The 23,145-nt window shown below is 41.7% G+C and overlaps 1 protein-coding gene across 3 annotated transcripts in view; it reads right to left on the bottom strand.

Moving 5' to 3' along the window:
- Positions 1-21,367, bottom strand: part of PTPN5 (protein tyrosine phosphatase non-receptor type 5) — an 82,223-nt gene extending 60,856 nt beyond the window's left edge. For 2 of the 3 annotated variants that reach the window (XM_082762433.1, XM_082762431.1), the window contains exons 1-2: positions 21,284-21,363; positions 17,148-17,308 (exon numbers count right to left, since the gene is read on the bottom strand). The gene's annotated coding sequence lies outside the window, so the exon portion shown is untranslated. Of the gene's footprint in view, positions 1-17,147; positions 17,309-21,283 lie in introns of all 3 variants that reach the window. The other variant, XM_082762432.1, reaches the window with a different exon arrangement.
- Positions 21,368-23,145: the final 1,778 nt, after the last annotated feature.

The raw sequence follows: 23,145 nt of genomic DNA on the forward strand, positions 1-23,145 counted from the left end.
GAGACCAATCTATACAGGCTACTGAACATCTCTGTAAGGGAAATCTGGCTTTCCTGATTACTGGTCTTTAATTCAGAAATGCACTTGTCATCAAATGGAAAGTTATTTAGCACTAAAAGGATACTGACAGACTCTGCTGCTGTCAAAAAAAGAGTCCTGGGAAGAGTCTCAAGAGTTCTGCCTTCGTTTACCTGGTCAACATTGGAACTCTGCTTTCTGAAATACCTTGTAGGATGAGCCAGAGATAAGTGTGACGAACTTGGAAAAACATTAGCTCTTGGAACAAGCTGAGATCTTTCCATCAAATACTGATCAGCTGGTTGTCAGGTCACAGAACCAGTACTTGGTGGTTTGAAATTTTGCCTCCTGTTTCCAGGGCCTTCGTTTTTTTTTTAAATCTTTATTTTTAAAGACAGCTGAAGAGATGGTCTCCCATTTTGTGTTGGCAGAGTTCTTGGCTCTGGAGGTCCTCAGCATTCCTTGGGGGATTTAAATGACACTGCCATATAAACAGTCAACACTTCAATGCAACCGAAAACTAACCTTAAGCTGATTTAACCTTACAGTGCTACAGAAACAAATGTTTCACCCTGCTCACTCTCCTCCACTGCATCATATTCATCCATCTTATCTATGCAGAAATGGGGCTGCTGCTTTAGCTTGCAGAATTGATGGAAAACTAATTAATTAAGGGTGTGGATTAGTCATCACCGAGAAATTGAAAAGGGGATCACCTTCAATGGAAGCTCACTGTTAGTTTAAATGCAATGTGGAAATGCATCCCTCTTACGGGGATTTACAGAATTTCCCCTAGGTGTTCAGCTTAGTCATGTCTGCATGGGTATTTTAAAACCATGGCTGAGCAAGTATTAAATGAAATTCCTTTGTTACAGCATACTCATTTTTGTCAAAATCTCAAACACTTTATCAAAGAAAGAAATTGAACCTCAAAAAAGGGCAGTTAAATGCAAGACTTTCCAACAGACTTTCCTCTGGAAAAGCAAAAGGGTTCTTCCAGAGGTTGAAAAAATTGTAAACTCAGATAATCACATCTGATACACACGGCTATCCTAGTGAACATTTATAGCAAGCACTTGAAATTCTGATGTCACTCACAATAGATATATCAGCTGGTGATTTTAAAAACTTGATCGTATATTAAAAACTATGACCAATATTGTTTTCTGTGCATAGAGATAAACATCCTGCTCAATGATCTGAACTCCTATTTAAAAACAAAACCAAACATTAAGAATAAAAAGCACTCAGTATGGTTCTGAGACACATATGTGGCTGCATTGCATATTCCCTGCCTACACTGACAGTGTGGGAGATCTGTTAGTCATCTAATGCGCATATTTGCTTGGCACAATGCCTTCACTTTCATATGCAGGCAAGAAAGATGATTACCAGTTTATTGTATTTTTACATCTTCATTGCATGTTCAGCAGTCAGTATGACCAGGCCTTCCCAGATCAAACTACAAGCTGTTAGGAGACAGGCAAGTTCAAGGTACAGCCCAAAATCTGGAAGGTTATTAAGCAAGTCTATGAAGACAAGGATGACATTTTAGACTCATGTTGCCTTTTTCCCCTTTGGTTGGACTAAAAATGTTTCTTTTCAGAATAAGGACCTTTAATTATGTATAGCCTTACTTTTGATTTCAACCCCAACACAGATTCCTTTAATATCTTAATGGGCATTACAGCTTCTCAGCCAGTTTGCGTTAACTGTCTTCCTCCACCTCCCTTTCAGACAAAGCTGGAGCAGAACCAGAACTTAGTTTTCAAGCAAGGCTGTCATAAGATCTCCTTGCCCAAACTACAGCAATTCACCAGGTAAGTTCACAAGGATCCCATTCTTTTGGCATCTCTGTTTTACTTAAACCATATAAAAACAAACACACACACACAAAAAGGTGTGCCTTTTCACCCTCAATATTACACGAAAAACTTTAGAGAAAAGGAGTGAAGCAGATCCTTCAGGCACCTCAACATTGCCAACCCTTGAAGGAACAGCACTGCCATCTCCCCTCCTAACGGCCCTGAATGCTGCCAATGAATATTTTACCATGAGATACTTCATGTTACAACTTGCTTTCTATAGAATTAGTAGCACGCAAATCTAATTCCTTTCTGACACACAAGGGGAGTAGTGCTTTGAAGGGAGGTAGCTCAGGCTGTTTCTTAGGTATTTCATCTGTGAGCCCACTCAATATTGACTACTATATTTATGTCAAGAAGACTCATGCTGCACCTCTCCACCACAGAAACTGGCAAGGCCAGCCTTCCAGGGTAGCCTGGGACAGCCCTGCAGGACCTCCTCTAACTTCTTCCTTGCTATTTTAAGTGCCATAGATGATGTCTGCTGCCATGTCTCTGCTGTTCATCCCCCAGAGGCACACAAGTTTGGATTCCTGAGGACTGTAGTGCTTTGGTGTATCTGCCGACCACACTCAGAAGGTTAATGTCTAGGTGAAGGGAACAGCTTTTGACAAGCACGAGTTCAGAATATGTTGGGTCTAGTCTGATCTTGTGGAGCTCTGCCTTTAAGTTCCATGATGGTAAGACAGAAGAAATATGTGGGAAGCATCCACAATAATCAACTATCTCGAGTTAATTAGCAATTAATTTTGTGAGCTACTAAAGTCTAGCAAAGATGAATCCTGAGAGATTCTGGTCACAGTTACCCTGATGTAAATCTAGATTAACTCCTAGAGAGAACATCAATCCCCATGACAGTTACTTCAGATTTACACCCAGCTCCTCCGAATTTGTGCACTTGTTTTCACAGCCGTGTGGGAGATCTGTCTCAACACAAATCAGCTCTGCTCTCCTGCAGATTCTGCAAGGTACACAGAGTTATATTTCTGTAAAAATCTAACATCGGTGAAATAGGGAAATTAAATTCTCTGTTCTGATGAAACCTCGAACTCCCACATAGCAGTCAAAAAACCCTGCTAGAGAGCCAGCCACTATAAGTGGTCACAATATCTTCCTCAGCAATCAGTCTTTGTGCAGTAAGGATAATTCCTTTCAGCAGATTTCATGAAAATGATACACAAAGCAAGCACCAAAATTACTACGTTCTTCTGCTAGGACTCTTATGAGGAGCACTAAGAATACCAGATCCACAGACGTGCACGGCTTTAAGTCCACAACCCTACCAAAATCTACCTGAGCCTTTGAAAGACATCTTTCTATGAGGATAAAAAGAGAGGGGAATGAACACCTCCTGGCCACCAGCACTGCACCATGCGATACACACTGCAGCTGCATCCAAGAAATTTTATATAAAAAAGGAATTACTGTTCTGCCGCACAGCCCTTCTATCAACTCCATGTGGGTCTGCATCCCCACCTCCGCACAACCATCACTTCCCTGTTCCTTTATCCCTGAACTGCTGGATTAAAATGACATAATGCTCCTTCCCACCCACATGAATCTCAATCCAAGTAGTGCAGCACTGCTCATGAAATTCTAATACAGACATTTGCTTACCTGAATGCTTCTGGGTGAGGCAGAGTACAGGCCATAAGTAACAAAGGGCAGAAACAGATCACATGCCATATACAAATGTAAGTGCTATAATTCTGACTTCGACACTTATCCAGAGAACTTGCCAAGTGGTTTGTGGAAACATGATGGAGAAATGCATAGAGACACCATTGCTAGATGACTTAAGTTTATTAAGAACTCTTTGCATCAAATGCATTTGCCTGACAATTTTTTTGGAAACAAGTGATAAATTTCCCTACACCACTCTAACTTTGACAGAATCAGACACATTCCTGCCCTCATTCTACTGCCAATTATGTTTGCACTGCAGATCCTAACTGGCTCAGCTAGTTTCATCCTGTGCAGGAACCAACTCTCCAAAGGAGCCTGTTATCTACTGAGTATTCCTTCGTCACATGCCATAAGTGGTGTTGACAGGGTTCCTCAAGATGATCCAACAAGCTCTCAGCATATTCTTCTTCCATTCATAAGGATGATGCTGAGCTCTGTTTCATTTATTTTTTTTTTTTTCTTCTCTTGTGCACAAAATCACTCAAGGCTGTTTTGCCATTAAACATTAGCGTGGATTCATGATCTCTCAGCACTGAGTCTCCATCAAAACAGTCTGATCAGCTTATGAGCAAGCATCATGCTAGCAAAGCATATGGCATGAGGAGAGGTAGCCAAAATTTTCATGGCTCCCAGCGTTTGTAGAGTCAAACAGAGTAAATCAAGCACATCCATAAGTAACTCAACCCACAGTAGAATGCACAGAAGAATATATGTCATGGCTAAACAAGCTTTCATCTTGGGTAGCATTTTGATTTTTTTGAAAGTTAAGCTACTTTCATGGTTAATGCTAGAATTTTTTTGGTGTTTATTTTGTATCTATAAAATTGCTTCACAAGGGACAGCAATACAGTTTTATGGACCCACTCTTTAACTAATGTCTCAGGGAAAAAAAGAAGAGACAGAATTTACAATACATTTCAACACTTCAGTGTTTAAATCACGTGGCTAGAAAGTATTTGACAACCAACAACTTGAAAACAAAACAAGAAGCATTTAGGGTGGCATGCCTTGAAAGGTAGTATACAACAGCTATGTAAATGCTGATCTTTTATATATATATTTTTTTAAGGTATAGAACTGCTTAGCTAGAAGGTTTGCCACACAGGCCAGTTTAGTTCTTATAATTAGACCTCTCAGTCATTATTAATGATTTATGAATTTGTTTACAGATACAAGTTATGCCAGAGTACAGTAGGATGAGTATTTTAAGAATGGCTATTCTAGAATTACTGTGTTTCTGTAAATGAAGTTGTTTAGAAACAGCTATTGCACAGTAATGTTACATGGATAACCTGTAAGGAGTACAGAAAATTGTAGCATACCACAAATAGAAGCCAGTGTTCTTCTGAGAAGAAGCAAAACAATCTAGCCTCCAAATGTACTGAAAAAGAAGTAAATCCTATAGCACCCTATAATGCTGATCTCCACCTTCCTCCATAAAGTGACTGGGCAGAAATAGAGCTAGGATTACATTTGAACCTCTGGTGTGTTTTCTGAACTTAAGTGAGCTTCACCAACATGTGAAATATTAATTAGATTGGTTACTTGCAACTGGGCAAGAATATCCTGCTTAATTTCTACAAAACTAAGTGGACACTAAGCAGACAAACAAAGCAATCTGTCTTTGTACTGTATCTCCAGGATCTCCCCAGCTGACTCATCCTCCTGCCTAAAATACAGCAGAACGGTAAAAAGAAATTTTTTACTTTTATCTCTAAAACAAAAACAAAACAAACAAACAAACAAAAAAAACCACCATCTCACATTATGAGAATCAGAATTCCTTTGTGTAGTAGCAAGAAACAGACTAAAAGCAAAACTGGATGCCAATTTGCTAACTGCCATTAAATTTCCAGGAAGCTAATCCACCAAGGAGCATACTGCACCCTAGAGAGCCCTTAATTAATAGTGTCACATTTGCAACAGGCTAGTTAAGGTTGTGTCACCATTTACATTATAAATCCCTAATTATATGTTAGCAAAACAACCCCAAAGCTTACTGAAACATGATATACAGGGTTCCAGTCCACAAAGAAAGACCTGGAGCTTGGGCGGGGAAAGGAGGAGGACAGGTAAGGAAGAAAATGTTAGTATCAAGGTAGATTTGATTTGATAGTTTAATTTGCAAATACAAAAAAAAAAAAAAAAAAAAAAAAAAAAAAAAAAAAAGACAAAAAACTTGGAAGCATTACAAATACCAAAAGCAGAGAACATTTTGGCAGGCATCTAAGGCTGAATCTCAGTGGGAAGTAAGGTGGCTAGCACCCCCCAAAGAATGATGGATTACCTGTTTCTAAATCAACGGGTGTTAAAGCATGTACCACTCCTAGGGTCTGGACCACAGTCCCTCTGTACTTGGACTGCCATCCTTGGTTTAGAGAGCTTGATTTTGCTTCCATCGCAGGGCGGATGATATCTATTCAGGGTCAGGAAGATTAGCGCTATTCCATTCCAAACATTATAAAATATACAGCACACGTGAGAGCTTTATGCACAGAATATATTTTGTATTGGATGGAGCATTACTTCCCCCTTGACATTTATATCTGGTACGTTTTACAGTTTGTTTACATTGTGTCTTTGATTACAGAACATATAGTATTGAATTTGGAACTCCTACAGCTTCCAGCCCCATTGGCTGGAGAAGAAAGCATGCCTCTGATTTTTAGTTCTTGGAAATGGATTACAGTAACGAGGAGGAGAAGCAGCATTAGACAGCATTAGAGAGTGTATGGAACAGACACTCCACGACCAGAGTCTGCACTAAGTGGTCTTAATATTAAAATATCAAAAGTAAGGACAGTAAAGTCACACTGAAGTCTGAGTAAAGCCACTAAGTGGTTTCAGTACCAAATGGAGGCCCATCTGCTGACTGCTTCCCACCTTCATTGTCCCAAGGTCCAGGCACTTGTGCCTCAAATGTCCCGTGACACACTACTCAGTATTCTTCAATGTCTCTGCTCACCCCAAGACAGTGTAATTGTCTCCAAGAACAGCCTCGAGAGAGCCTCCGGCCTCATTTGTGGCCAAGCCTGTCTCACTCATGACCCACAGCTGACTGGCAGTGGGGCACAGGAGAATGTCCCTTTTAATCTGTTCTCTGTATTATGGCTATGCATCCAAGTAACAGCACAATGTCATCAGAGCCCCAGGGTCATGCCACAGCCTTGCCCCACTTCAGATGTGCCACCTCAGCCTTGATTTCTACACCTTCAAAGCACTCATGCATGTGGAAAAAAAAAAAAAAAAAGGATAAGAAAAAAAAAAGGTACATTTATTCTAGGGTCCGAAGCAGTAGCTCAAAATGCAGTGGGAATCTCTTATGAGTTTCCTTACAGAGGAAGTTGGGTGTGATAACTTGGGTCCTATTTCTGCACTCAGGAACTCCATACCTTGTCTAATATAGACCTCCTAAATGACCCTAGATGTTTAGTTTTTGTTCATCTCATGTCCTCCTGGATAAGGCACATCAGTATTTTCAGTCATCCCTGGAGAAAAAAAAAGGAGGGCAGAAGGATAGAAGGAAATCAAGGCCAAAATTAAGACATTGAAGTATCTGGATACCATAAGCTACAAAAGAGTGACATATACACACACATGAAACATGGCCACCCTTAACGTACCCTGATTTGAAAAGCTTACCCATTCACAACATTCAGACTCTGTAAGCCAGCAATCAAGGCACTCACCCAGACTGACAATTACTGAATAGAAGTCATACAGTAACTCATAACCTCGCCTTTCACATATTGAGGTCTCCCCAGCACCAGCTAGCAAGCCGGACTGTCTTGCATAATCCCCCTCTTTCTATATGCAGGCTAAGTTTATTAGCACAGTATGTTCATCTTAAGAAGCATTTCCATCAGACAGCAGACAATGCTCTAGAAAGAAAACCATTTTCTTGTTTCTACCATTGTACCAAATGTCACCTTCCTGTAGGCTAAGAAGCCTACTTCTCAGGTTGAATATTCCCAGTCATCCTGGGGTGCCACACGTCACTGAAGGGAGCAGACCTGGCTATCCCAAAAGGATGAATGCAGCACCTCAAACCACCAGTGTACCACTACTGTATGCACTTAGCCTGCTGCTGTCACAGCCTTAAAAAATTAATGAGTTCTCTAAGGAATATACAGACATAATATTCAAAGCAAAGGAAGCTGCTGCCAATACTGTTTTCCTCTCTCTGGACACCACTTCAAACAATTTCAAAACAGAGCAACAGCTTTTGCCCCACAGCAGACTATCAGGATTCTTTCAGACAGAAAACTGCCAATGGTTGTGTGCACCGGCCTTGGTATTATACAGCCTGCAGACCACCACCATGCAAGTCTGACCGTGTTTCACCCATTCGGGGGATTTCTGCCATTAGGTTTAACATAAGAATTAAGCTTCACTTTGGGGGTACTTTCTGAGGTCATTTTGGACCAAGTCTTTTTTTTTTTTTTTTTTTTTGTGAAGATACTAAGCCCCACATAGAAATAATGACCTCCAAATAACTAAAGGAGTGCTTAGTCTCTCCAGCTCTAGCACTGACTTGATTTCTCACTTTCTCCTTCTCTCTGCAGCAGTTACCAACACACCCACAGACGTGATATGGCATACACTCAGAAACACAGGTCCAGCAACAACATTTACATAAAGTCCCTTATTTAAGGAATTAACTCAAAGGAACTAACTTATACCAAGGCAAACATCAACAGATGGGGCTTTCCTTCTGCACCATACTCCTCTAATGTAAATGCCTGGCAGGTACAGAGAAGAATAGGACCAATCACTCTCATCTTTTCCAGCCCTTGCTTTTCAGAACATTTCTGTACAAACAAGACGCTGAAGAGAAATGGCTTCTTCTGCCTTCCAATCCCTTTGCTTCCCAAAAAGTACTCCCCACATCAACCAGTGTCACTGAGAGACAGTCTGCCACCAAAAGGCTTAGAAATCCTCAAACAAAACAGATTAAACATTCAGAATTATCATCAATTAACAGCTCCAAAATGACGCATGAGAGATTAATACAGCAGAAAAACTTTAAAATTTACACTGGTGTAAAGTCTGAGAACAGTTCTTGAACAACAGAGGAAAAAAAAACCTTCTCTAGGACAAAGGACCAATATAATGTAAACTATTATTACTAGGAAGCAAGGCTTTAAATAGCCTGAAATGTCAGAAGGATCTCAGATTTCTACTCATCTCCAGCTCTGGTAGCTCATGAAGCATCAGCTCCTAAAACCACACAGCAACTGCAGAGAAGAAGATAGCAATCACAAGCAGATAGACACAATGTATAAGTTCGATATTTCAGGAAGCAGCATAGAAATAGTTGAATGGATCAGTGCCACTATTTCTAGGATCAGTAGTGGTTTTAAAAAGATACTTACAAATACCTGCTGTGTCCTGAAGAATAAGAGAGAATGACATCCATAGCAATCAGTTGCAAACGAAGAAAAAGGTGAAATGGTTGATTCTTTTACATAGACTGTAATGGTGACACAGGTCATTTCAAGGTCAGGTCCCATCCCATTCTGTCCCATTCTGTGACTGGGAAATCTCAACATCATCAGCTAATAATATTCTAGGCTGTAATAAACTTGATCCCAAGGGTGCTGAATGTCATGAAAGCAAATTAACCACAAATGCTCCACAAAAAATAATGCTTTTCTCCAAATCTAATTATTGCCTACAAGTTACCACTACACCTACTATATAAGGCTCTAGAAGACTTTATTATGAACATGAGAGAAATTGTCATCAACTCTTAAAACTTACTTGAAATTCCTTATCCTCTCCACAAGCACTGAGCACCTTGCTTAAGGACAAACATCATAGCAAATGAACTAAAGAAATCATGATACCACAGTATCAGATCCTAATTTAACTTGCAGTATTTCCTCCTTGATTCAGAAGCCATAAAACAGATTATTTTCCCCAAAATTCCTACTGGATGGCACATCATCTACTGTGTTAAGTACTAGAAAAAAAATACCAATATATTTGAAGCATCTGTGTGAAGTAATTTCTATATAATCTCAGTGGTTCTAGCTACTTACACATCAGCCTTAATTATCTGGGGTGGGTTCATCTTCAGGTCATCACATATTGAACCCCTCTGATATCTCCCAGCTGAAACAGGTAATTAACTCTCCAGTGGTTTGAAGTTCTTCCTCATTAACACTTTTTTTTTTTTTTTTTTTTTTGGCTTGGCTATTTGTTTCTGCTGAGGCTCTCAGTTGCCACTGATTTTATGCTAAATGTGGAATTCTTCCAGTTAAACTGTTCACTGCATTTATAGGTAACCTACTGTGTCTTCAGAAGTTACGAATGTAGGTGATACTATTGCTTCAGGGAAAAAAGCTCTTTCCTTCATTCTTGGGAGAACATCAAACAGAAGCTGTTAATCTGTGAGGATGTGATGGACAAAAACAGTGGTTTGCAATTCCTTGGTTTGAAGCTGTTGTGGCAGAAGGTTATTGAGCTTTTTGAGAGAGAGAGAGAGAGAGAGAGAGAGAGAGATACATAGCTAGAGGAGATAACAATTGGGGTGAAGAGGTGACACACCCAAGCAGAAAGGAGGAGAGCCATCCACTGAGCAGAAGACATTGGTATTGGCTGAAAAAAAATAACCAAGAAAAGCTTATAGACACAGCTAGGAAACTACATTCCAAACTGGAAAAAACATCTGGTTTCGAGGACTGAAAGTCAGTTTGGAGATCTGGTCTCAGTTTCTACTTCTGTTCAATATTAACAACCTAAGAAGGAAGCAGGATGCCTTCATAAAGCAAATTCCCAAATGACAGCAGACGCTGCTCCAGCTAGCTTTGGACTCCCTTCTCTTCCCAGCATTATCAGTAATCTCACAGACACAGCTTTACAAATCCCAGACCACCAGATAAATCCACTCCAGTAGGCTGTGACAGAACACAGTAAAGACAGAAATACTGTTAGCAGGACCTGACTTTTAAGCAAGTTTGCCAAGCAGAAAATAATCTTTTTCAAAATTCTAGGTACACAGGTAATGGTCTCCTCTATTCAGCATGACACCTGAATCAGTATCTTATCACTGACACATTTTTTTGTGTTTAAAAGCCACTATGTGACATTAAAATCATACCAGGATTAACACCAAACAACAGTTCTCAATTTAATCTAATGCAAACTAATATAATGTAATCTTACCCACTCAAGGATAACAGACTGTGATAACTGATGTTCTCAGCTGCATAGAGTACGCTGCAAATAAAACATATTGTTGCTTAATTGCTGGTTCTCTCATTATCTAGCATCATCACAAAACATTAGAGCAGTGAGTCTCCATTTGTGATCTGCTGCCCACTGGCAACATGCAGAACTATGGCAAATGGCCAGCACTATATTCAGCAGCAAGATCTACAACAGTGTTCCCAGTCAGGAGTTTGAGGAGCTGAAGCACCAGAGAGCACATGGGGAAATTCAAAGGGATGATGTTTTTTTCCTAAAAAGTTCAGGATATACACTGTTGTGCATGATGCTTGGAAGTTCAAAAGAAATGAAAGTTAATTAAAAAGGGCAGTGACCACTTCAGGGAAAAATGCATAATTAAGGAGACAGAGATGTTATAAAACATGTTACACATGCTTGCAATAAATTTACCACAGAGCACTTAAACGCCTGAAAACACGGTGTAAGACAATAAATAATGGGTGAGCTAATGCTCTGTGCATTTTAGCCCAACTCCTCATGTGTATTGGTGCAAGTTAGGCATCATATGTGTGAGTGAGAAGCCCCCCCTTTCTAACCTAAAAGAAACTTGTAACTATTTCCATTATGCAGCCATTCAAAATGGGCTCTGGATTGCAGAAACAATCACCAGCAGAATAAAATAGCCATTACATGGTTTTCAGTCACAGGATTTGTTACAATAATTCACGAAGCTCCCAACAGTTTCATAACAAAGTAGTCACATCTGCAGTTTCACAGAAACGATCATGTCTGTGCCAAGATTTCATCTCACAAATGTTTTCAGGCTCTGATTTCCATGTTTAGAAGAGGACTGAAACAAGCCAATTAGTTAAATTATTTCACCTCTCTGGCTTGCTATTCTCAAACTTAAGGAGCAACTGTTTCGGTCAGCGTAATGGAATGGTGGCAATGATCTGTACTGGCAAGGGAGGCTTTGCTCCTAAAGGAGACAGATACAGCCAAACTGCAGGCTGGTAATATGTACTGTTATTGAGACTGAAAATGATGGAACAGATGCTCTTGGAGTACTGAATAGAAGATGTTCTGTAAAAGAAAATAAACAAGTCTAGCTGTACTCAACAAGTCAAGGTACAGGAAGGAAGCAGCAAGTCTCTGTTCCTAAAAGTAAAAGGGTTCTGCAGAACTTTCAGAAAACTGTACTGGCTGACAGATAAAATAGAATCCTTTTCCCAGAGTCTCTGGATGCTGCTGGAAGAAAAAAAAAAAAAAAAAAAAAAAAAAAAAAAGGCGGCTTATTTTATTTACAAGTATATTAAAAAAACAAACAGGCGAGAGTAATTCAGTGAACTGACAGTAAATTCAAAAGCAGCATCACGTGTCCAAGAGAACGGCATAAATAACGTATCTGGCAAAACAAATACTCTCTCAGAGAGGCTGAGTCAAGGTGCCAAGCTTCTTAAATCTTGCAGGAGGGGAGAAACATTAAACCTCAAGCCCATGAGGACTCATTGCCATTAGCAAGCCTGTAGGAATCTGCCTTCTTTATTATTTCATGAGAGCATACACCTGCACCCTGCACAAAGTACTACTGAGATTCAGAATCTTATGAATGATTGGGAACACTGGGAATGCATCCCGGTTAGTCTAGCTGCCTAGCTTTCGAGCAGTTAACTACTCAAGAACAGAATTTTAAGAATAACCTTCCAGAGTGGCTGTATGGCAAGGTTTCTGCTGTTTGTGTTGTCACCACTGCTGCACGACAAGTGTCGGGCCTACAATCCATGGACTGCTTGTGACAAGGCACTCTTCAGAGACCAGCCAGGAGCAGTGAGCAGGCTCAATGAGACAAGTAGTGGAGAGAGGAACAGTCCAACCAAAGAAAAAAATTCTCAACCTCTCCTCTCCCAGTCTCCTTGCCAAATATTTATAATCATCACTCTGCATGGGAACAAGGCTACAAAATACAACTTCTCTTTAAGAACTGAAATCAGGCAAACATCTGCCCCCCCCAAAAAATGAACCAAAAAAATTATTACTGCTGGTTTAACCCACCTCAGCTTTTTCAATCCTGCTTTCCAAAGGTACCCAAAGCTGGTTATACTCCAGTGGAGCCTTCCCTTCATCTCACTTCCACAAAGCATTCACCTCCACTTAAAGAAGCATGCAATGCTCTTGGCTGCTGAATACCTCCTGCCATTTAAGTGGCAGTAAAAGAAAGAAGATAGTAATTGGAATGACCTGCTTTTATAGACTGCAAGTCATCTATTATGAAAATACTTCGTATCTATAGCACCTGAGAGATATAGTTCAGAAGAAAGACCCCCCTCCCCACCATGCAAAATTCTTAGCTTATGTTTTCAGTAATTTTGGTTTTACACAGTGATACCTGAAAAAAACTCTGCATCTTTACAAAATGTCAGTATTTGCATTTCGTAACAAACTCTAAGATACCATTAGAGACTCGTGATATCGCTGGTGGTATAAACAGAACACATTTTCCCACTGAAGGGGAGTGGCAACTACCTGTAGGAAAAAAAAAAAAAAAAAAAAAAAAAAAAAGGAAATGTTTTTCTCAGGGTAGAAACTGCTAGGTTTGCTACTTTCTCAAGTGCAGAATTAAGGAAAAATGCAGTAAAGCCACATTTTGAAAGCAGCAAAATGGATAGGCTTGTGTACAAGCAACTAAATCTCATGTTATAGCAAACTTCAGTATAAAAAAGAATTCACAAATCACGTTTAGTGCTGATCACAGCCTCAGGAATTAATATTTCCAGTGCACCTTTCTACAAAGAATCCACAAGCATCATAACCTGGGAGGGCAAGACATTTCTTTAGAGATTGTCTGCAATCTGTAGCATGATCTGTAATCTTGGTCTTTGCAAAGACCAGTAAGATCAAAAAGCCACCAGTACTCCTTTGGCTTGTCTAAGTCTGCACTGCAAACAAGGCAAATTACCAAACACAAGCCAAAGCTTTTAAAACACCAGATGCAGCTAGCTTGGTTTTAAAGGGTTAAGTCTCCAGAAGAGGCCTGTGTGTGAGTCAATGTCTGAGATAATTCTGTAATAGAAGACATGCTCTGAATTTCCATGTCTATTGGCTTATAATGTCTTGCAAGGCTTACTGGTTACAGCATGGAGTTGGGGAGGGGAGGAGGGGGTCAGGGAGAGAAGGCAAGGGAACTGTGACACTCAAGTTGTTAACAGCACTACCTGGAATTGAAATGGTGTAAAACGGTTGGTTTTGGCTTCCATCGGGTTGTATTTGGCATTTGCAGGATTAGTTTCTGGGGACCAATAAGGATGTTTTGTCCTGCCAACTGACTGGCTACAAGTGTGTCTAGCTTCTGTGTTAAACGAGAGATGACAAATTATTTGAAAAACTGAAAGTTTTAGCTCTTCAGGAAACCATCAACTTTCCTTCCACATAAGACAAGATATCTCACCCATCTGCAAGATTAGGCCCCAGTTCGTTTGCCATTGACTCAGAACCACATTGATGCTCTGGATTAGAAAAAGCAACTTCAAGCTCAGCCTCCAGAGGCTCAGATATGTGGGAATATTTCTGCTGTACTCCTAAGAGGTGTGAAATGTTTAAGTGTCTGGAGACAAACAAGAGCATGAAGTGCCAGGTCAGTCTGTTCAGAGAAGTAAAACAACCATTGTGAGACCTATGGGAAACCAAGGCCTTATGAAGAACAAAGTATCTCGCTGTGAGGAGTGCTCCAAATTCTGTAGTGTCACTGTTGGGTTTTGCTGTTTTGTTTTGAAGAGCACGGCCTCCAGGAAGAAGAACAGAAAACCCTGGAGTGAAGATCCTTGTCTACCTCCATTTGCTTGGCTACACAAACTAGGGGATCTGTCTTGGCTAAAGATCAGTGATACTAAACCCTGGGACTCGCTGGCCCGCTAAGAGAGGTCTGGGTGCCCAAAGGCAAAAAGAGGGAATCCAAAGCATGGGCTGAGAGATGTCAGAGCAGTAAGCCAAATATTCCACCTCCCTTCATCCTTCCCCAAAAGCAAGGTAGCCATTCATCCAAATGATTGCATCATCTAAATTTGTTTAAGCTGGCCCCCCCGCACTGATAGGTGAAGTCACAGAAATAAACTATACATTAAACTGTACACAGTTAAATAACTAAACATTAACTAATTATGTAACATTAAGTAGCAAGTAGCGTGCTATTGTTTCAATACTGAAACAGCTTATGCACAGATTTCGTAAACACAAATGGCCCTGTAAGCTTTAATTGAGTCTTTCTGGAAATGAAATCTCAAGTTTCTGCTTCTAAGAATGCCAGAAAAAAAAAAGGTTAGGTTATGAAAAAAGAAATGACCCAAAAGGAAGCATAGATGAAATAACTGAATGTAGTCATAATATTCCAACTGATATTCCTCCCAGAAAAATACTGCTTTCTAAAACATTTTCAATTTTAAGTTTTCTACCACAACTTTAAATTTGGCGTTGGCGTATGAATTAAGCTATATTCTATTGTAACACTTCTTTGACATTCATTTGCAATGATTTATAAACTGATGTACCACAGTGCTAATACTCTAACGTCAAATACTTACGTCAAAAAAGCTGATTGTTTACAACTTGTGTATCACACAGAAAATCTAAAATACTTGCTGAAATTTAACAAAACTCATAGAAATTGTTTTAAAGATTTCCTTCAAGCATCCTGTTTCTTACTTTGCTTGCATCAAGTCTGCCATGTCCCACATCGTTCCTCCACCATTTATTTCAAATAATTTTACATTTTACTGACATAAGTTTAGAGACTAGTGCTATTCCAACAACAATTTTCAGTATCTATTTCTTAAAGATAACTGGTGTGATATGTCATTATGTATATCCCCCTGAATTTCAGCAAAGGGCATACATCTCTAGACACAAAGAACTTGCAGCGTCTAGGGAGGCTGTGATTTTTAGGTTTAATCCTGATTTCATAACCATGCATTTCAAAGAGTAACAGACGTCCCAGAGTCACTTCTCTGCTGCGCTAGTAGTACAGCATGCATCATTACCTGAATAAACAGTTAAAATCATAAAAAGAAAGTATTTTACCACTATCCACTATACATAGCTACAGAACAAGCAAGGGTGTGGATATTTAAAAGGACATTTAACCTCGATTTCTCACATCGGTTTTACAGGTGAAAATACCTATATTTATCAAAGCACACGTGCTTTGAAAGATCTTCGTGCTTTTGTTACATTTCAAATTGCATAATTTTGGGACTTCACCCCCCCGCTTTGTTGTTTGTTTTCTCCTCTCCTCCATGTTTAGAGGCAATTTTCCCAACTTCTGCAATAGCAATTTATATCTAAGAGTCTGTCTATGCAGAGATAACTACCAGAATAGCCATTCTTATTATTTAGGCTTATACATCTCCTTGTTCACAGCCTAGTTCTTTAAAATGTATGCACATCTAGCAAATAAGCTTGGTATACTAATGTTAGCAAATTTCCATATGTAAATTACTCCTCCATTTCCCACTGAAAAACATCCATCTCCTGCTTCTCTCAGGGTCACACAGGAATAAATGACAGGATTTGATCACTGACTATTTATAAATAGAATCACACTTTACAAGATTGCTTATTGCGTTTACTGTTTCTTAAGAGAGCTGTGTAACGAAGGTGAAAGGAAATGGAAGCCTGAGATATGGTTCTTCCACTTTTTGAAATGGAAAAAAGTCCACTGGACTTGTAGTTTCCAGTAAAGTATCTACTAATATTGATTTTTTTTCCCCCCAGTTGTAGTATTAAGCTCATATCTGCCAAGTGTAATGCAATTTTTATATTTAATACTGTAGTTACAACCATGTAATATATACTGCCAGTGTCCTAGCTTCCTGACCTGTAACCTGGTCCCTACTGACAGGTCTCTATACAGTAAAAAGCCTCAGTCAAAAGCAGACTCTGCAAAGGTATGGATATAATTCACATGAAATATTTTTCATGTTTCATGGCATCAATGATTTCAAGACTGTTGGTAACTACAGGTTCCAAACAGCTTTCTGTAAATGAAACAATTCCTTATGAATACACAGCTTCAGAAATGGAAACTCCCTTGGTAGATTCAGTCAGGCTGTAAAGCTTACACCACCTATTTCCTAGATTTCCTAGCAGTTCTGCAGACAAAGCAGAAAGCAAAGGCTCACCTGGGTAAATAAACTCCATTTCCTCTAACAGAGAAGGATTCAGCTAAAATCTGCATATGGAGAATACCTGACCCACCAAAGAAAATTTAGCTGCTCCATACTGACATTAGCACAACTGAAAAGAAGCAAACACATACATACAGGTCCTGAAAGCAGACTCCAGCCCACTATTAAGTTTCTCCAGTATAAGAACCTTTTGTAAAATGAAAGACATCAAGTCTTTCTCAAGACTTACAATTTCAGACTAGACTATGGTGTCATCTTATGCTGCCAGTGTATGACAGGCACTCTTGAGCTCTATCCTCCATCAGCTTCTTTAAGGAACATTCTTATCTTGCACAAAACTGCTGTCTTCAGAGTTCTGGGTGCTCCTCAGCACTTTTAACGAAACATGATCTGTGGACAGAGCAGGTGGAAGAACAATTCTAGTGAAATATGAATTACAAAATTTGAATGATTTCAGAAAGCAATGTAATTAACACTATCTGTGCCATAGGTTATGCAGTTTGACGAAGCCATGTTTACACACAGACTTCCGTCAGAATGGTGGCATGCTAGGTCTGTGTGACAGTGGGTAAAACTGCTGGGCAGTCTGCACATTGCAACCATCACTATTTTCACTGAAGCTTTCAAAACCTTTCTGAACCACTGCCACATCTGCAAGTACCCAAGTTTGCACACAGCTTTATGAAGACATCCTAAACAAATGAGCGTACCTGAAATATATTACATGTGGCTAGCATTTTTTCTGTCACTCCTTGCTATGTGAACCCAGCATCACATACACAACTCTTCTGGGCGGGGGGGGGGGGGGGGGGGGGGGGGGGAGGAAAAAGCTTTATTGCACAGCCGTGTTTGACAAGGCTTATTGGAAGGTATTTATCTGATGCTCTGTAAAGAATATCGTGATCTCCCTGTAACTTGAGTTTTTTATACCGGAAGGATGAGATCGTGTCAAAGCCAAGAACTCTTGTTAACACATGCAGTTGTGTCCACGTGAGTTTTGTTATAAAAACGCTGAAGGTTGCACTAACAAGCTGTTATTCTGATATGCATAGTAGTAGAACATAGAACTAAACTAGTCCAGGTGGTTCTATACTATTAAAAGAACATGAAAAGAGTGGGGGGGGGAAAAAAACAAACAATTATTGTGCCTGAGCTCTGGAGTAGGTTAAAAAATCCTGCCACATTCCTGAGACATTAGGGCCCCTTGCCTTTTCCATGTATCATGGCTCACTTGCTATACAAATAAGGGGCCAAAGTGCTTTGGCAGCTATATGTAATGAAGTCCCTGACTGCAAGAAACAGATGACCAAACATTTCTAAGATAAAGGAAAAAGCCTTTTTTTTAAAAAAAAAATAATAATTTTATATATATATATATATATATATATATATATATATATATATATATATAAAATATATATATATATTTGCTTTTTGCCCTTTTGAGTCATTTCTTGGTGTTAGATTGAACTTATTTATCAAACCAGTATGAAAGGTGAGCCTGAAGGAAGGCATCTCCTCTGGTCTTGCTTTGCTAAAAGATGCCTTAGCGCAAGTCACCTCCTCAGTTCATAACTTCCACTTGCATGTTCTACTTGCAGGAAGTCTCAAATATCCTCTAAAGTAGAAACACTTTATATTTAAAAGATAGAAATAAATTCTTGGCTTCACCAGCTTAAATTCAGAAGCTACACACTATCACAGCTTGAATCTAGGGTCACATCAGTTGCACTTTGCTGTGGTCTATGCAGTACTCTCTGAGTTTGCTTCTCATCCTGTGATAACAAAGTTCTCAGCAACCTCAGCAAATATGGGATTTTATCATGCACCTTTAAAAAAAGCTACAGTTGAGAAGACCTCTTCTGTAAAATCCTACAGTGCTTGAGTCACCACTGCTTCTTCTGCTTTTTGATTCAATATCTCCCAGGACAGAGCAGTTTGGTTAAGCAAACAGCAACCAACGAAACCTAGGAAAACTGCTTTTTGGTGAGGTTTGTGGACAACTGTAAGGTCAAACCAATAAAGTAGAATCCTTTAACAAAAACTGTAACACAAGCTAACTGTTTTTTTCTTCTGGAAACGAACGCTTCCTTTAATTTGTGCATTAATTTCACTCCCGTAGTGAAACAAGTTTATATGTGATGCTTATCTCATCTCTTCTGTTGACAAGCCCTAAAAAGGGCCAACCAAAAAAACAAATCCTTAGTTCCAACCTTCTCAGACTATTTGAGGGACTTAAAGCTCTGTATCTGATCAATGGTTTATGCAGGAAGAGTCAAAACAGATATTTTTTCCCCTTCCTGTGCTGCAAGTCATTGTAATTGCCCCTGCTGCAGCAACATCTGCCTTTCCAGATACTGAGAAAACAGACACTGGAAAGCATCCTACTGCATAATGGAATTTGGAGACACCCTCCCCCCCAAAAAAAAACCAACCAAACAAAAAAAAACACACACACACACACACACACAAAAACTACCACCACCATCGAAAAAAATGCTCATAAATAACTTCTCTACCCCATTCTCTTGTTTTTCTTTAAGTCTTGAACTGCATGTCATAACAGAATAAAGCTCTTCCATTTAAAACAACTTTAGTTACTTGGAAGCTGAAGGCATTAATCTGCTTGTTGGCTTTCTACCTTTTCAGCATTTGCCTCATGAGATGCATGCTACAACCATTCAGATTTGCTTCCCTGTTGTGTATTCTACATTTATCACACTAAATGGATGGTCTTGCTATCTGGAGGTTCTTCTAGTTTTACACACACGACATCCAGTTGACAACTCTTTATAGTGCACTAACAAATATTTTAAAGCTTAGCCCTTAAAATACAACCATAATTCTGGGTGAAGGAAAAAAAACAAACAAACAAACAAACAAACAAAAAAACAGCAAAATATTACAAAGAAGAACACCTGTTCAGTTACAGCACAATGAATTACACAGGTGAACATGATATGCTCAGCTTCCTGCGCGTACCTACTGAAATCCCTGGGATTCATTGTACACAAATGTAAACCAAGAGCTCTAGGATCCATTTTATTCATTCAAGTCAACAGGCTAAATTCTGTTCTGTCTCAATGGGAGCATACTGAGCCTCAGAACTATCCTTTGCTTCAAATATACAGCACAATTCAAATGTATCAATGAAACCATTGACCAAAGCGCTACTGCAAAGGAGCAAAATGAAAAGCGTCAGAAAAGCAAAAGGGAAAATTTCTATTTCAGGTATCACAGACGGTAAAATTCAGTACTCCGTCACATACAAAACTTGTGCTAAAATCAGGGCGAGCTCTGAATCTACCCAAATTTCAATTTGATCCATTAGCTCCAGCATTTATACAACAAGTTATCTCAAACTGCCTGACAAAAGGCTGAAACCAAAGCAGACGTTGCTTCTTCAGTGCATACAGTTATAACCAAGTAAGAACAGAGGGCAACACGGCCACAATTCTTCTGAATCCCTCACCAAAACCAGCACTGGGTCTCATCCTCAGCTGCAAGTCTTTGCCAACCAGGTGGCAAACCGCGGAGGGGGCTCCAAACCCCATAAACTCCGTGAATAACACCGTTATCCAAAAGGATAAACCTACTAAAACCGTCTTTCCAGATACAAGAATCACCACCTCGCTGAAACGCAGCTGATTAAGGAGAAAACCGCTCGTCAAGTTGAAAAAAATCGCTCCTAACTGAGAGCTCGGGGGGCACGCGTGAAGCCCGCGTCCTGCTCCGTGCCGGCAGCGCGATCCCCACGCAGAGCCCGGCTGCTCCCCCCGCCCGCGGCTCCTCGGCACCAGGCGCTGCCCGCTAGGGGAAGCGGCTGCAGCGCTGAGGAGAGCGGCGCCGAGCCGCGCCGCTGCCGCCTCTACCGTGCCTGGGGGTGTGCGAGCAGCCTCCCCGCGCCTTCCCCGGCGGGGCTGCGAGGCGCATGAAGTCACACTGGAGAAGAAGGGGAGATAAAGCGCGGTGCGAGCAGCCGCCCGGTGCGGCGGAGGGAAGGGGAGGGCAGGGCACCGAGGCAGCGGGAAGGCGCCGGGCTTGGGGGCTGCCCACGGGGCCCCCGCCGCTCGCCCACCTCCCTCCCGTCCTCCCCCCGGGACCCGGCAGCCGCCTTGTGGCGGCGCGGCACGGCTCAGCCTTACCTTGCTGCCCCTTCTCCCCGCCGCCACCACCGCCGCCGTCGCCGCCGCCTCCAGGTGCGGGGGGCGCACGAAGGCGGAGCCCTCAGCCCGCCCCCCCCGTTTCGCCCCGAGCCGTTACGACCGTTAACGGCCGTTGCAAGTTGCCTCGCGCCTCTCCTCAGAGCCGCGCCCCCCCCCCCCCACACCTCCCCTGTACCCCGCCGCGTGCACGTGCACCCACCCCTCAGGACGCCGCCGCTCCCCTCCGCGGGGCCGCGCCCGCCTCAGCAGCCGCCCCGGGCAGGGGCAGTGAGGCTGGGGGCAGCGCCGCCAGCCGCCCCCCTTCCCCCCCGGGCAAGCCGCTCGCCCTCCTTCTTCCCCCGCTCGCCTTCTTCGCAGCGCGGCGGCGGCGGCGGCGGTGTGACTGACAGGGAGCCTGGCAGCGGCCGCCCACGCGCGCTCCCGTCTTCTCCCCTCGCTCGGCGAGGGAGATGGCGAAGGCAGGAGAAAGCATGAATGGAACCGGCGGCGGGGGGAGCTCGGGGGGGCGGCCCGCAGCTCCCCGCCGAGCGGCTGCCGCAGTGAGGCCACGGCCCCCCCGCCGCCGGCAGCCCACGCGTGCCCTCAGAGCCGCGGGTGGGGGGCGGCGGGAGGGGGCTCGTTCCTGTCACGGTGCCCCCCCCCGCCCCTGTCACGGCGCCAGGCCCCCGGCAGCAGCGGGCAGGTGTCCCCTCAGCACTCGGCCATTTTCGCCGCGCTGGCCCTCATCGCGCCGTGCTGCCTGCAGGTAACGCGTTTGGTGCTGACACAAACCCGGACGGGGACTCCTGTCCTGATGTGATAAAAGGCAGCAAAGGATTTCAAAGACCGCACTACGCTTTCCCCTCTTTCTTCCCCCTCCCTTCTCCCCCTCCTCCAGTGATTACTTGGTACTGAGGAATAGCCGTGTATCCCTGTTGTTCCTCATATCGGTTCTCCCTAAAAAGGTTGTAACTTGTTAAACACACACATCATATGCTGGAGACCAGGCTTTTCTGAGCGCTCTGGCATCGATACTGTTGGGTATGACTTGTGGCGTTAGCTGGCTTACTCCACAGGCAAAGGATTCAATGTTCAGATAATGGTGGGCCTGTAAAATCAGCGAAACTACCTCAGTATCCATTCACCAAAAGTCAGTAATTGGTTTCAGTTACTTCGTATTTCATATATTTTCTTACTAATTTTATTTAATGGAATCCTTGATTGGAAAACCTGACGCTGTTTATCTATCTAATTTTTTCCTGTAATTTAAATGGGGCATTTTTCTTTCCTTCTGAATATTCACTGAATATTTTGTTATATGCCGCTAGATATGTTGCGTGCTGCACTTGAGACATATCTGCATTCACTGTTACATAATCCATAAACATGGGTTTTCGTCCCATGAATCTGGAATCAGATTCTGAGCTGTTTAAAACCAGTATGCCTCCACAAATTTAATGCCTGCCAGGAAATTTATATCAGCTAAAGTTTTAGCCTCGGAATTAAAAGGCTGTTTGGGATTCATGCGATGAGAGGCATCTCAGTAACTTTGTTTTTAAATTTTGCATTCCAGAAAACTGAGTACGCAATAAAACATTGTTGAGTCCTTTGCTATAGAATAACAAATGTAAGATTATAATTTAGATGGGTCAGTGCAGTTCTTTATGTATTTGTTTCAGCTTTATGAGGCTCTTCTCTTCATGCTAATAGTTCAACATGACTCACCTACAGTACATATCACTGCCACAGCTGTTGTAAACCTTCTTCTGAGTCAGAGAATGACTTTATGACCCAGAATTCTGGCAGCGAGTACTATCCTAGTGATTTTCCCAATTAAGAGAGAATTGCGAGTTGGTATCAGTGCAGGGTGAGTCAGAGTTTGATGCAAGAGGCAAAACTGGACTCATCAGTTACTACTGGACTAGCTCAGTGTGCTCTTCCCCTCCAAAATTCAATAACATGAAAAGCTGGAAAGAGCCTGTGTTGGGAACTCCTTTCAGATTTCAGAAAGGCTACTGTGTGCCGGGGGATTAGCTTCCTTGGTCCCAAATGCTCCGAGCTACTGTACCAGCCATCTGCCGC

Source organism: Aythya marila (assembly GCF_965140915.1).
Source record: "Aythya marila genome assembly, chromosome: 5".
NCBI classification, from domain to species: Eukaryota; Metazoa; Chordata; class Aves; order Anseriformes; family Anatidae; genus Aythya; species Aythya marila.